At 48.9% G+C, this 11,273-nt stretch overlaps 1 long non-coding RNA gene across 1 annotated transcript; it reads right to left on the bottom strand.

Annotated features, from left to right (window-relative positions):
* Nucleotides 1-640: 640 nt before the first annotated feature.
* LOC116974714 lies at nt 641-11,031 on the bottom strand. The gene is made up of 3 exons (XR_004412416.1): nt 10,930-11,031; nt 3,880-3,885; nt 641-650 (listed from the first exon to the last, which is right to left on the bottom strand). It is a non-coding gene; the product is annotated as an uncharacterized LOC116974714 (long non-coding RNA).
* Nucleotides 11,032-11,273: the final 242 nt, after the last annotated feature.

Here is an 11,273-nt window from a genome sequence, read left to right as displayed (position 1 = left end):
ACTTAATCTGCAAGTCGAATCAGTAGTGAAGAACCAAACACATCGCTAGCATTTCTTTCAAGAGGGAGAGAATACAAAAAAAGGGATGTAATGCTGAGGCTCTGTAAGGCGCCAGGCAGACTGTATTAGGAGTATCGTGAGCATTTTTTTAGTATGTCCAAATATATGTTTTAATTTTTCTCGGTATGTCTTATGGGGGGGGGGGGGGGGGGGGGGGGGGGGGGGGGGGGAATAGGGGGAAACCGTTTTCAGTCACCTACATCCGACTTTTCTCCTTGTCGCATCTTCGCCTCCCTCGTGGCCTAACACCTTGGATTGGTGCGGCCTTTCCCAGAGTTGAGCCCAGAGCTTCAACAGCGGACACAGTGTGGACTATCTATCGCGGAGCGGGGCAATCCCTTGCTGGGGATCGCCAGAGAAAAGCTCCGATCGCTGGCCTGCTGCCTATAACATCCTGAAGCCTCGGTCTTCGGAGCTTCTAGCAGTAGGTGTGGAGCGGACGTTACCATCGCGGTGCGGGCCAATCCCTTGCCGGGGATCGCCGGAGAAGAGCTCCGACCACCGGCCTGTGGCTTATGATATCCCGAAGTCGCGGTCTCCGGTAAGGAAGTGGCCGATTCGGGAACTCCAAGCTGCAGAGTGTGTTTGATCTGTCCCGACGTTGGAGCTTCCATCTTCCCAATGAGAGGGCTTGCACATCGGCCGCCGTAGCAGCGACTACGGAGGGCCAAGGCCCCTGACCACGGGTGAACAAAGGAGAAAGACTGACTGAACTTTATTGCCTTCTATCACAGTGAATGCTGTGTTGGGTGTTTATGTTAAATTCTATCCTGTATTGTGTTCTTTTTAATTGTAAGACTGCATCGGAATGTAAATAGCTCGTTCTAAGCTCCCCCCAGTCTAGTTTCAGTCAATAAAATACTGAATCAAGTACTTGAGCAACTAAACTTTATTTTGGATAACACAACACAAATTCCCCTACACATTACCTAACCACCGCAGGTTCGATCCTTGTATCTGCTTGTCCAAGCCCTTCTAGCCTCGTGCAAGCAGAGACACTCCAAAAGGTCACGCAGTCCCAAGCGTTCTTCCAGAAGATACAATACAATACAATACAATTTATTGTCATTTGAGCCTCACTGACATACAAACAAAGTGAGTCGTGCCGCCAACGAAATTCTGTTTCCACAGCCATACAAACAAAGACAATTTCCTAGACATACACACAATTTAATTCACACAAACATCCATCACAGTGGACCCACTGTGATGGAAGGCAAAGTCTTTTCTCTCCCCTGTTCTCCATGTCTCTCCCGATGTCCAAGCCCCAGGCGGGCGATGATAAGTCCCACGGCCATTTTAGGCCGTGCCGGGCGATTTACGGCCCCGCTCCCGGTCTAAATGTCATGACGTTGGAGCCCCCGGCGGGCGCTGGAATGTCCCACGGCCATGAAGCCGTGCTGGGCGATGTACGACCCCGCTCCAGGTCGTTCCAACCCCGCGACACAGGCTGGAGAAGTCGCGTTGCGGGAGCTCCGGGAAGCGGTCTCTCTCTCCCCCCGGACCCGCGAGCTCCCGATGTCCCGACAGTCCACTGAACCTGCGGCTGCGGTGCTGGAGCCTCCGAGCCCCAGGAGTCGAGTCGCAGCAGTGAGTCACCACCGCTCCCCACGCTCCGAGGCCAGCCAGCCCCACGATGGTGAGTAGTCCGCAGCTCCGCAGTCTCCCGAGCCCCCGGGTCGTTCAGGTTGGAGGCCGCTCCACGGTGCTAGGCCCCAACGACAACGGAGACCCGACAGGGAAAAGGTCGGGTCTCCCGGACAGGTAAGAGATTTTAAACGGTTTCCCCCTCCCCCCCCCCCGCCCCCACATATACACATTTAAAACTAGTATTAAAAAACACCAACACTACATTTAACTAGACAAAAAATAAAAAAAGACAGACAGGCTGTAGGGGCCGCTGCAACGGGTGAGTCGACATTGCACCTCGTGGGAGCTACTTTTTATAGGTCCCTGAACCTTGAGGCGCCGAACCATATGGGGGTGGTCTCTATACAGTCCAATAACAAATATCGTTTAACACAGTACATGATAGACAGTTCCCTAACCCAATAACACAGTAACTAATACAATGTATCTGACAAAGTTTCTAGATGGAAGTTAACAGAGATTAATTATGCAACATGTGCCTGGGGATTCAGACAACCCAGCTAAAGCTCAACATCTTAACCAATCAACAACTGTCTAAATAAAGCTTTGCAACATTATTTACACTATGTATATGTGGTTTGCAGTGACCCAATCAGTTCCATGCAATTTACACCTTATTGTAAGAATCTACAGATGTCCCATTCTTTCCCTGCAGCTCTTATCTAGGCCACAGACAAACTGGTCATTTAACTTGACCAAAATGGCCTAGCAGCACAGAAGCCTTTACTCAATTTTAATGTCCTGGCTGCTCCAATTTGGCCAGGATTAACAGTAACTCATTTCACTGTACCTTAATTGGTGCATGTGACAAATAAATGTGAACCTTGAACCTTGAATTTTGAGCACCATATCTGAGGAAGGATGTGCTGGCTCTGGAGAGGGTCCAAAGGAGGTTTACAAGAATGATCCCAGGAGTGAGTGGGTTAATTTATGATGAGTGTTTTACAGAACTGGGCCTATACTCACTGGAGTTTAGAAGAATGAGGGGGGACCTCACTGAAATGTACCGAATAGTGAAAGGCTTGGATACAGTGGATGTGGAGAGGATGTTTCCACTAGTGGGAGAGTCTGGGACTAGAGGTTATAGCCTCAAAATTAAAGGACGTTCCTTTAAGAAGAGGGTGCTGGAATTCTTTGTCACAGAAGCTGTGGAGACAAAGTCAATCGATATTTTTAAACCAGAGATAGATAGATTCTTGTTTAGTATCAGGGGCAATGGGAAGAAGGTAGGAGAATGGGGTTAGGAGGGTGAGATAGATCAACCATGATTGAATGGTGGAGTAGACTTGATGGGCCGAATGGCCTAATTCTGCTGCTATCATTAATGACTTCATGACCTTATGACACAATGGAAAAAATATTCTCCCTACAATGCTAAGAAACATTATTATCTCTACATTCTCATGAGCTCTCCTCCGATTCTACCAATCACCTACAAAGGAGGTAAATTTATGGCAGCCAATTAACCTACCAACCAACACATTCATTTGGATGTGGATGGAAACTGGAGCACTGGTGAAAATCCACACGATCACCTGGAGAAGGTGCAGACTCCGCAAAGAGTGCACCCACGGTGAGACTTGAACAGTGCTCTCTGGCGCTGTGCTTCAGGGTCTCTAACAGCTGCACCACTGTGTTGCCTGTAATACTTCAAGTGGTAGGAGAAGCCATAAGTCATGTCATGTGATAGGTGTAGAATTAGGCCATTCAGCCCATATTGTTAGCATTGTAGGGAGAATATTTTTTCCATTGTGTCATAAGGTCATAAAGTCATTAATAATAGGATCAGAATTAGGCAATTCGGCCAAATAAGTCTATTCCACCATTCAATCATGGCTGATCTATCTCTCCCTCCTAACCCCATTCTCCTACCTTTTTCCCATAACCCCTGACACCCCTACTAATCAAGAATCTACAGTATCTATCTCAGGTTCAAAAATATCCATTGACGGCCTCCACAGACTTCTGTGGCAAAGAATTCCACAGATTCAACATCCCCTGATTAAAGAAATGGCTCCTCACCTTCTTAAAAGAATGTCCTTTAATTCTGAGGCTATGACAAACTATGAGGCGAAGAGTAAGGTGACGTGCCTCAATGACTATCGACCAGTGGCACTAACGCCTGTGGTGATGAAGTGCTTTGAGAGGTTGATCATGACGCAAATCAACTCCTACCTCTACAAAAACCTGGACTCACTGCAGTTCGCTTACAGCCACAACAGATCAACGGTAGATGCGATCTCGCTGGCCCTCCCCTCTGCTCTGGACCACTTGGACAACAAAAACTCATATGTCAGGCTGTTATTCATTGATTACAGCTCAGCATTTAACACAATCATCCCCTCAAAGCTGGTTACCAAACTCGCAGAACTGGGTCTCTGCGCATCCCTCTGCAATTGGATCCTCGACTTCCTCATTCACAGACCACAGACTGTTCATATTGGTGGAAATGTGTCAGCCTCGATAACAATCAGCACAGGAGCACCTCAAGGCTGCGTGCTCAGCCCCCTGCTGTACTCACTCTATACTCATGACTGCATAGCCGGTCATAGTGTAAATTCCATCATCAAGTTCGCTGATGACACCACTGTTGTGGGACGTATCACTGATGGGGATGAGTCAGAGTATAGAAGAGAGATCGAGCGACGGTCCATATGGTGCCAGCACAATAACCTGGCCCTCAACACCAGCAAAATCAAGGAACTGATTGTGGACTTTGGAAGGAGTAGGATGGGGACCCACAGTCCCGTTTATATCAACGGGTTGATGGTTGGATGATCAGCCATGATCATATTGAATGGCGGTGCAGGCTCGAAGGGCCAAATGGCCTACTCCTGCACCTATTTTCTATGTTTCTATGTCAAGAGCTTCAAATTCCTGGGCGTGCACATCTCTGAAGATCTTTCCTGGTCCAAGAACACTGATGCTATTATTATGTAAGCACATCAGCGCATCTACTTCCTGAGAAGATTACGGAGAGTCGGTTTGTCAAGGAGGACTCTCTCTAACTTCTACAGGTGCACAGCAGAGAGCATGCTGACCGGTTGCATTGTGGCTTGGTTCGGCAACTTGAGCGCCCTGGAGAGGAAAATACTACAAAAAGTAGTAAACACTGCCCAGCCCATCATCGGCTCTGATCTCCCTTCCATCGAGGGGATCTATCGCAGTCGCTGCCTCAAAAAGGCTGGCAGCATCATCAAGGACCCACATCATCCTGGCCACACACTCATCTCCCCGCTACCTTCAGGTAGAAGGTACAGGAGCCTGAAGACTGCAACAACCAGGTTCAGGAATAGCTACTTCCCCACAGCCATCAGGTTATTAAACTTGGCTCGGACAAACCTCTGAATATTAATAGCCCATTATCTGTTATTTGCACTTCATTAATTTATTTATTAATGTGTGTACATATTTATATAATGGTACTAGACTAAGTGGGACCCGTTGGGTCCCATGTTCACACGGGAGGGCTGGTCCCCCGACGCAATATTCCACCTCTCCACCAATTCCAATATTGGTGGCCAGTGGGGCGGCTTTCTGGAGTGCTGGTATGGGTTCTTGGGGTGGCAGCTCAGTCCCTCAAGCCTGATCTGAAGGCAGCTCACTCACGGCTGGTAGGCTGGCAGTTGACTCATGACTATTCCTTGAAATTCCATTTCAAGCAGGGTGCAAGTCCACCAAATTCAAATCCATGTTCCTACCATTTCAAGCAGGGTGCAAGGCCACCGGATTCAAGTGCAGTTTCCAACCACTTCAAGCAGGGTGCAAGGCCACCGAATTCAAGTGCAGTTTCATACCACTTCAAGCTGGATCCAAGGCCACCAAATACAAGTGCAGTTGCATACCACTTTCAGCAGGGTGCAAGGCCACCAAATTCAGTGCAGTTTTATTCCACTTCAAGCAGGGTCCAAGGCCACCAAATTCAAATGCAGCTTCATACCATTTCATGCAGGGTGAAACCACCATAAAACCACACAAAACACCAAACTCACAGTTCAGTAGACATTCAGTGTGTTCAGCTGATTCACAGCTCAGACAGAGTCATGACCTCTCCCTCCCCCATCATGCAGACACTGAGCCACACCTACACTTCTGGGTTTTATAACCCCTCCCCCTCCCACCGGAAAAGGTGTGGCTTTCAGGGCGTGATTGAAAGGAGAGAGATTCTCAACATTTTTTAAAACATTAATAACACTTATTTTTCATTGTTGGGAAGAATTATCTGCACCTGCTCAGCGGAGGGGGGACTGAGTAAGATGGCCAAAAATCACAGCCGTAAGTGGTAGCGTTTTATCTAAAATCAATATAAAGTGCAAACAGGAAGTGCATTTGTAGTAGTGCCTTTTAACTTCAAGCCAAAGCACCCAAGCCACCATTTGCAGTAAGTAGTGCCTTTCAACTTCATGCCACCATTTGCAGTAAGTAGTGCCTTTCAGCTTCATTTTTTTTTTTTTTAATTTATTTTTATTAGAAGTACAGTAAATTACAGTAATGCACATCACATATATCTTATTACATTTGTTGTACCACTTCGTTTTTCGAGCTTTAAAAAATGTAGAAATAAAAGAAGTAAGGAAAGTGAGCAAGAGTCGTGAAGGTGCAGGAAAGTGTTGGGAAAAGAAAGCCCCTTAGGGAAGAAGTTAGAGAAGGAAGTAAAGAAAAGAAATAGACCCTAGAAAGAACAGAAAAAAAAGGAGAAACAATCGCTCTATTATAACACAAAACTTCGCAAAAAAGGATATACCAACCGTGTTTTTTTTTTTTTTACCCCCCGTTACCAGATCCTGGTACCATTTAAAAAAAAAAAATTACTATTGCACCTTATGCTTGTAATAGTTCCATAAATGCAGACCACGTCTTTTGGAAGTGGTCTGCTTTGCCTGCCTTTCAACTGCATGCCACCATTTGCAGTAAGTAGTGCCTTTCAACTTCAAGCCAAAGCACCCAAGCCACCATTTGCAGTAAGAAGAGCCTTTTAACTTCAAGCCAAATCACCCACACCCATTTGCAGTAAGTATTGCCTTTCAACTTCAAGCCAAAACACCCAAGCCACCATTTGCAGTAAGTAGTGCCTTTCAACTTCAAGGCAAAGCTCCCAAGCCACCATTTGCAGTATGTAGTGCCTTTCAACTTCAAGCCAAAGCACCCAAACAACCATTTGCAGGCAGTGCCTTTTTACTTCAAACAAACCATATTTTCATTTTCAAACCACATTAAGGGTACTCACAGTTGTGTAGACATTTGTTCAGTGTCATTCAGAGCTCAGACGTGACCCTTGGCTTCATCCATCTTGCAGAGAGTGAACGAGGCACACCACTTCCCTCCCCCTCCCTCCAGCAGGTGCAGCAGAGAGAATGGTGATTTTTTTAAACTTCAAGCCAAAGCTCCCAAGCCACCATTTGCAGTAAGTGGTGCCTTTTGAACTTTAAACCAAAGCTCCCAAGCCACCATTTGCAGTAAATAGTGCATTTCAACTTCAAGCCAAAGCACCCAAGCCACCATTTGCAGTAAGTAGTGTAAAGACGAGTGGAAACACACTAAGTCTTCACTACTGTTTTATTACTAAACACACACACATTACTATTCATACACATTCCTGCCCTAGCTGTCCGTGGTCTGTCACCGGAGCTAGAGAGCGATCTGGAGGTGGGGAGGTTACAATTATACTGGTGATATGGGGAGTGGTTAGTAGTGGTGAGGTCACTGTGTTAAAGGAACATGCACTAGTCTACATCCTTCCCCTTGGAAACAAAGCAGTACAGCAGTGACAGGGCGACCACGACTCATACGCTACAAGCAGTTAACACAGTCAGGCAACAATTAAACAAATTCCCTGTAACATACAGGCGGCTTGACCAAATGCCCGGAGCGGGTACGCAACCCGCCCTCCCCCTCGTCCGCAGGAACAGCAGGAGCAGGAGCAGGAGCAGGAGCGGGCGAACGAGCCGGAGAACCGGCAGGAGAGGGAAGGTTCGGAGACCGGGGAGGGGAAGGCGGCACAGGGCCGGGCACACGAAGAGGCGAGGGCAGGCTGGCAGCAGGGGAGCGGGGCACATAGAGCTGAGAGGGCAGAGTTCGGGGCATGCGAGGCGCGGCAGGCAGAGAGGAAGAAATCGGGGGGGGCGAAAGGGGCAGCAGGAGGCGGAGCGGGCTCATTGACCAGCCGCAAATGCTGGTGGGACCGGCGGTAGATGGTACCCTCGTGGTCGACGAGGTAAGACCGCGGCGAGCCGGCAGAGCCGACGACAACCGGCAGACGGTAGTGGCCGGAGGGAGACTGCATCCGGACGACCTGACCAGGGAACAGACGCGGAAGGGGGCGGCAGGACTTGTCGTGGGAGCGTTTTTGTATATCCTGCTTTTGGGCAATGCGCTCCTGGACGGCATCAGGGCGGAGGACAGAAGGCACCAGGGACCGTTGGGACACAGGAATCGGAGGGCGCGTGGTGCGGGACATGAGCCGCTGAGCAGGCGAGCCCAGGGCAGGGTCACGGGAGATGTTGCGGAGGTTGAGGAGGGCCAGGTAAAAGTCCGACCGGGAAAGTCTGCAGTGTTCCAGCAGCTCCTTGGCACTGCGGACGGCGCGCTCAGCAAGGCCGTTGCTCTGCGGGTACTCGGGGCTGCTGGTTGTGACGAAAGTTCCAGGTGGCAGCGAAATCGCGAACTCCACACTGGAAAACTGGCCACCATTGTCCGACTGCAAACTCGCAAGGGAGCCAAAGGTTGCGAAGTGGCGGCGCAGCTTGCCATTGACAGCAGCAGATGTGAGGGAGGGCAGCTGGTCCACCTCAAACCAGCTGGAGTAGGAGTCCACAAGGACCAGGAAGTGCTTGCCACGCCACTCGAAGATGTCAGTGGCGACTGCCATCCATGGCAGATCGGGGGCAGGCTGTTGCAGAAGCAGCTGCCGTTGCTGATGGGGAGAGAGGCTATTGCAGGTGGAGCAGGCGGAGACCCTCTCCCGGATGTCCGGGGCCATGCCGGGCCAATAGAACTGGCTCTGGGCCTGGGACAGAATGGCCTCGGCTCCGGGATGGCCGCTGTGGGTGGTTTGAAAGTAGTGGTCCCACAGCGCCGCAGGCACCACAACCTTGTGGCCCTTCACCACCACTCCGTTGTGCAGCACAAGCTCGTCCCGGACCAGGAAGTAGGGCACGGCACCGGCCGACAAGGACGAGGGACGGTCAGGCCAACCACGCCGGATGACGTCGGCAAGTTGTTGCAGGGCAGGATCTTTGGCAGTGTGCTGGACCAGGGACTGCATCTGCTGTGAAGGCATAATATTAATGTTTAACACCATCAGGTCAGATGATTTGTACGGGTGTCGGGCAGTGGATGTCAGTGGTGCGCGGGACAGCGTGTCGGCCACGAACATGTCCTTGCCCTTGCGGTACACGACCCGAAACGTGAACCGCTGGAGCTGCAGCATCATTCGCTGCAAGCGGGATGAGGCGACGTGGATCGGTTTATTCAGGATCGTGACCAGCGGCTGGTGATCGGTTTCGACAGTGAAAGTGTTGCCCAGGATGTAATCTCTAAACTTCGAGCAAGCAAACACTACGGCGAGGAGCTCTTTCTCGATCTGAGCATAACGCTGCTCAGCGGGGGTCATGGTGCGAGAAGCGTAGGAAACAGGCAGCTGCAGGCCATCATGGAACATGGTGTAGTGTTCGTAGTGTTTGCCTGCTCGAAGTTTAGAGATTACATCCTGGGCAACACTTTCACTGTCGAAACCGATCACCAGCCGCTGGTCACGATCCTGAATAAACCGATCCAAAACGCCTCATCCCACTTCTGACACCATGTAAAGACTAGTGGAAACACACTAAGTCTTCACTACTGTTTTATTACTAAACACACACACATTACTATTCATACACATTCCTGCCCTAGCTGTCCGTGGTCTGTCACCGGAGCTAGAGAGCGATCTGGAGGTGGGGAGGTTACAATTATACTGGTGATATGGGGAGTGGTTAGTAGTGGTGAGGTCACTGTGTTAAAGGAACATGCACTAGTCTACAGTAGTGCCTTTCAACCAAGCCAAAGCACCCAAGCCACCATTTGCAGCAAGTAGTGCCTTTCAACCTCAAGCCAAAGCACCCAAGCCACCATTTGCAGTAAGTAGTGCCTTTCAACTTCAAGCAAAGCACCCAAGCCACCATTTGCAGTAAGTAGTGACTTTCCACTTCAAGCCAAAGCACCCAAGCCACCATTTGCAGTAAGTAGTGCCTTTCAACTTCACGCCAAAGCACCCTAGCCACCATTTGCAGTAAGTAGTGCCTTTCAACTTCAAGCCAAAGCATCCAAACAACCATTTGCAGGCAGAGCCTTTTTACTTCAAACAGACCATATTTTCATTTTCGAACTACATTAAGGGTACTCACAGTTGTGTAGACATTTGTTCAGTGTTATTCAGAGCTCAGAGAGACGTGATCCTTGGCTTCATCCATCTTGCAGAGAGTGAGTGAGGCACACCACTTCCTGGTTATATAGTCCCTCCCCCTTCCTCTAGCAGGGGCAGCAGAGAGAATGGTGAATTAAAAAAAAACATTAATATCTCTCTGATTTGTCCTCGATGGAAAAAATCCTCCGCACCCTAAGGCGGAGAGGGGCTCTGAGCGAGGTGGCCAAAAATGATGGCCGTAGGTGGCAGCGTTCTGTCGGAAATCGCAGCACAGTGGGCCAAACGTGGTCAAGATCGGAGATTTAGTAATATAGATATGGACATACTGATCTGTTCTGTATTTATTTATGCCTACTATGTTCTGTTGTGCTGAAGCAAAGCAAGAATTTCATTGTCCTATCAGGGACACATGACAATAAACTCTCTTGAATCTTGAATCTTGAATCTTGACCTCCAGTCCTAGACTCTCCCACTAGTGGAAACATCCTCTCCACATCCACTCTATCCAAGCCTTTCACTATTCTGCATGTTTCAATGAGGTCCCCCCTCATTCTTCTAAACTCCAGCAAGTACAAGCCCAGTACCGACAAATGCTCATTATAGGTTAACCTATCATTCCTGGGATCATTCTTGTAATCCTCCTCTGGACCCTCTCCAGAAACAGCACATCCTCAGATATGGTGCCCAAAATTGCTCACAATATTCCAAATATGGCCTTACCAGTTCAGCTTCAGCATTACATCCCTGTTTTTGTATGTTAGCCCTCTTAAAATATATGCTAGCATTGAGTTTGCTTTCTTTACTACCAATTCAACTTGCAGATTAAGTTTTTGGGAAACCTGCACCAGTGTTCCCAAGCCCCTTTGCACCTCCAATTTCTGGATTCTCCCCATTTAGAAAATAGTCTATGCCTTTATTCCTACTACCATGACTCCACACTTTGCTACACTGTATTCCATCTGCCACTTCTCTGCCCACTCTCCCAACCTGCCTAAGTCCTTCTGCTGAGTCCCTGCTTTCTCTACACTACCTGCCTTTCTACCTATTTTCAGATCATCCGCAAACTTGGCCTTAATGCCTTCAATCCCCTCATCCAAATCATTAATATACAAGGTGAAGAGTAGTGGCCCCAGCACCAACCCCTGTGGAACTCATGTCT

This window comes from Amblyraja radiata, chromosome 1 (genome assembly GCF_010909765.2).
Source record: "Amblyraja radiata isolate CabotCenter1 chromosome 1, sAmbRad1.1.pri, whole genome shotgun sequence".
NCBI lineage: Eukaryota > Metazoa > Chordata > Chondrichthyes > Rajiformes > Rajidae > Amblyraja > Amblyraja radiata.
The sequence above is the reverse complement of the archived record's forward strand: the minus strand, read 5'-3'. Positions and strand labels throughout refer to the sequence as shown.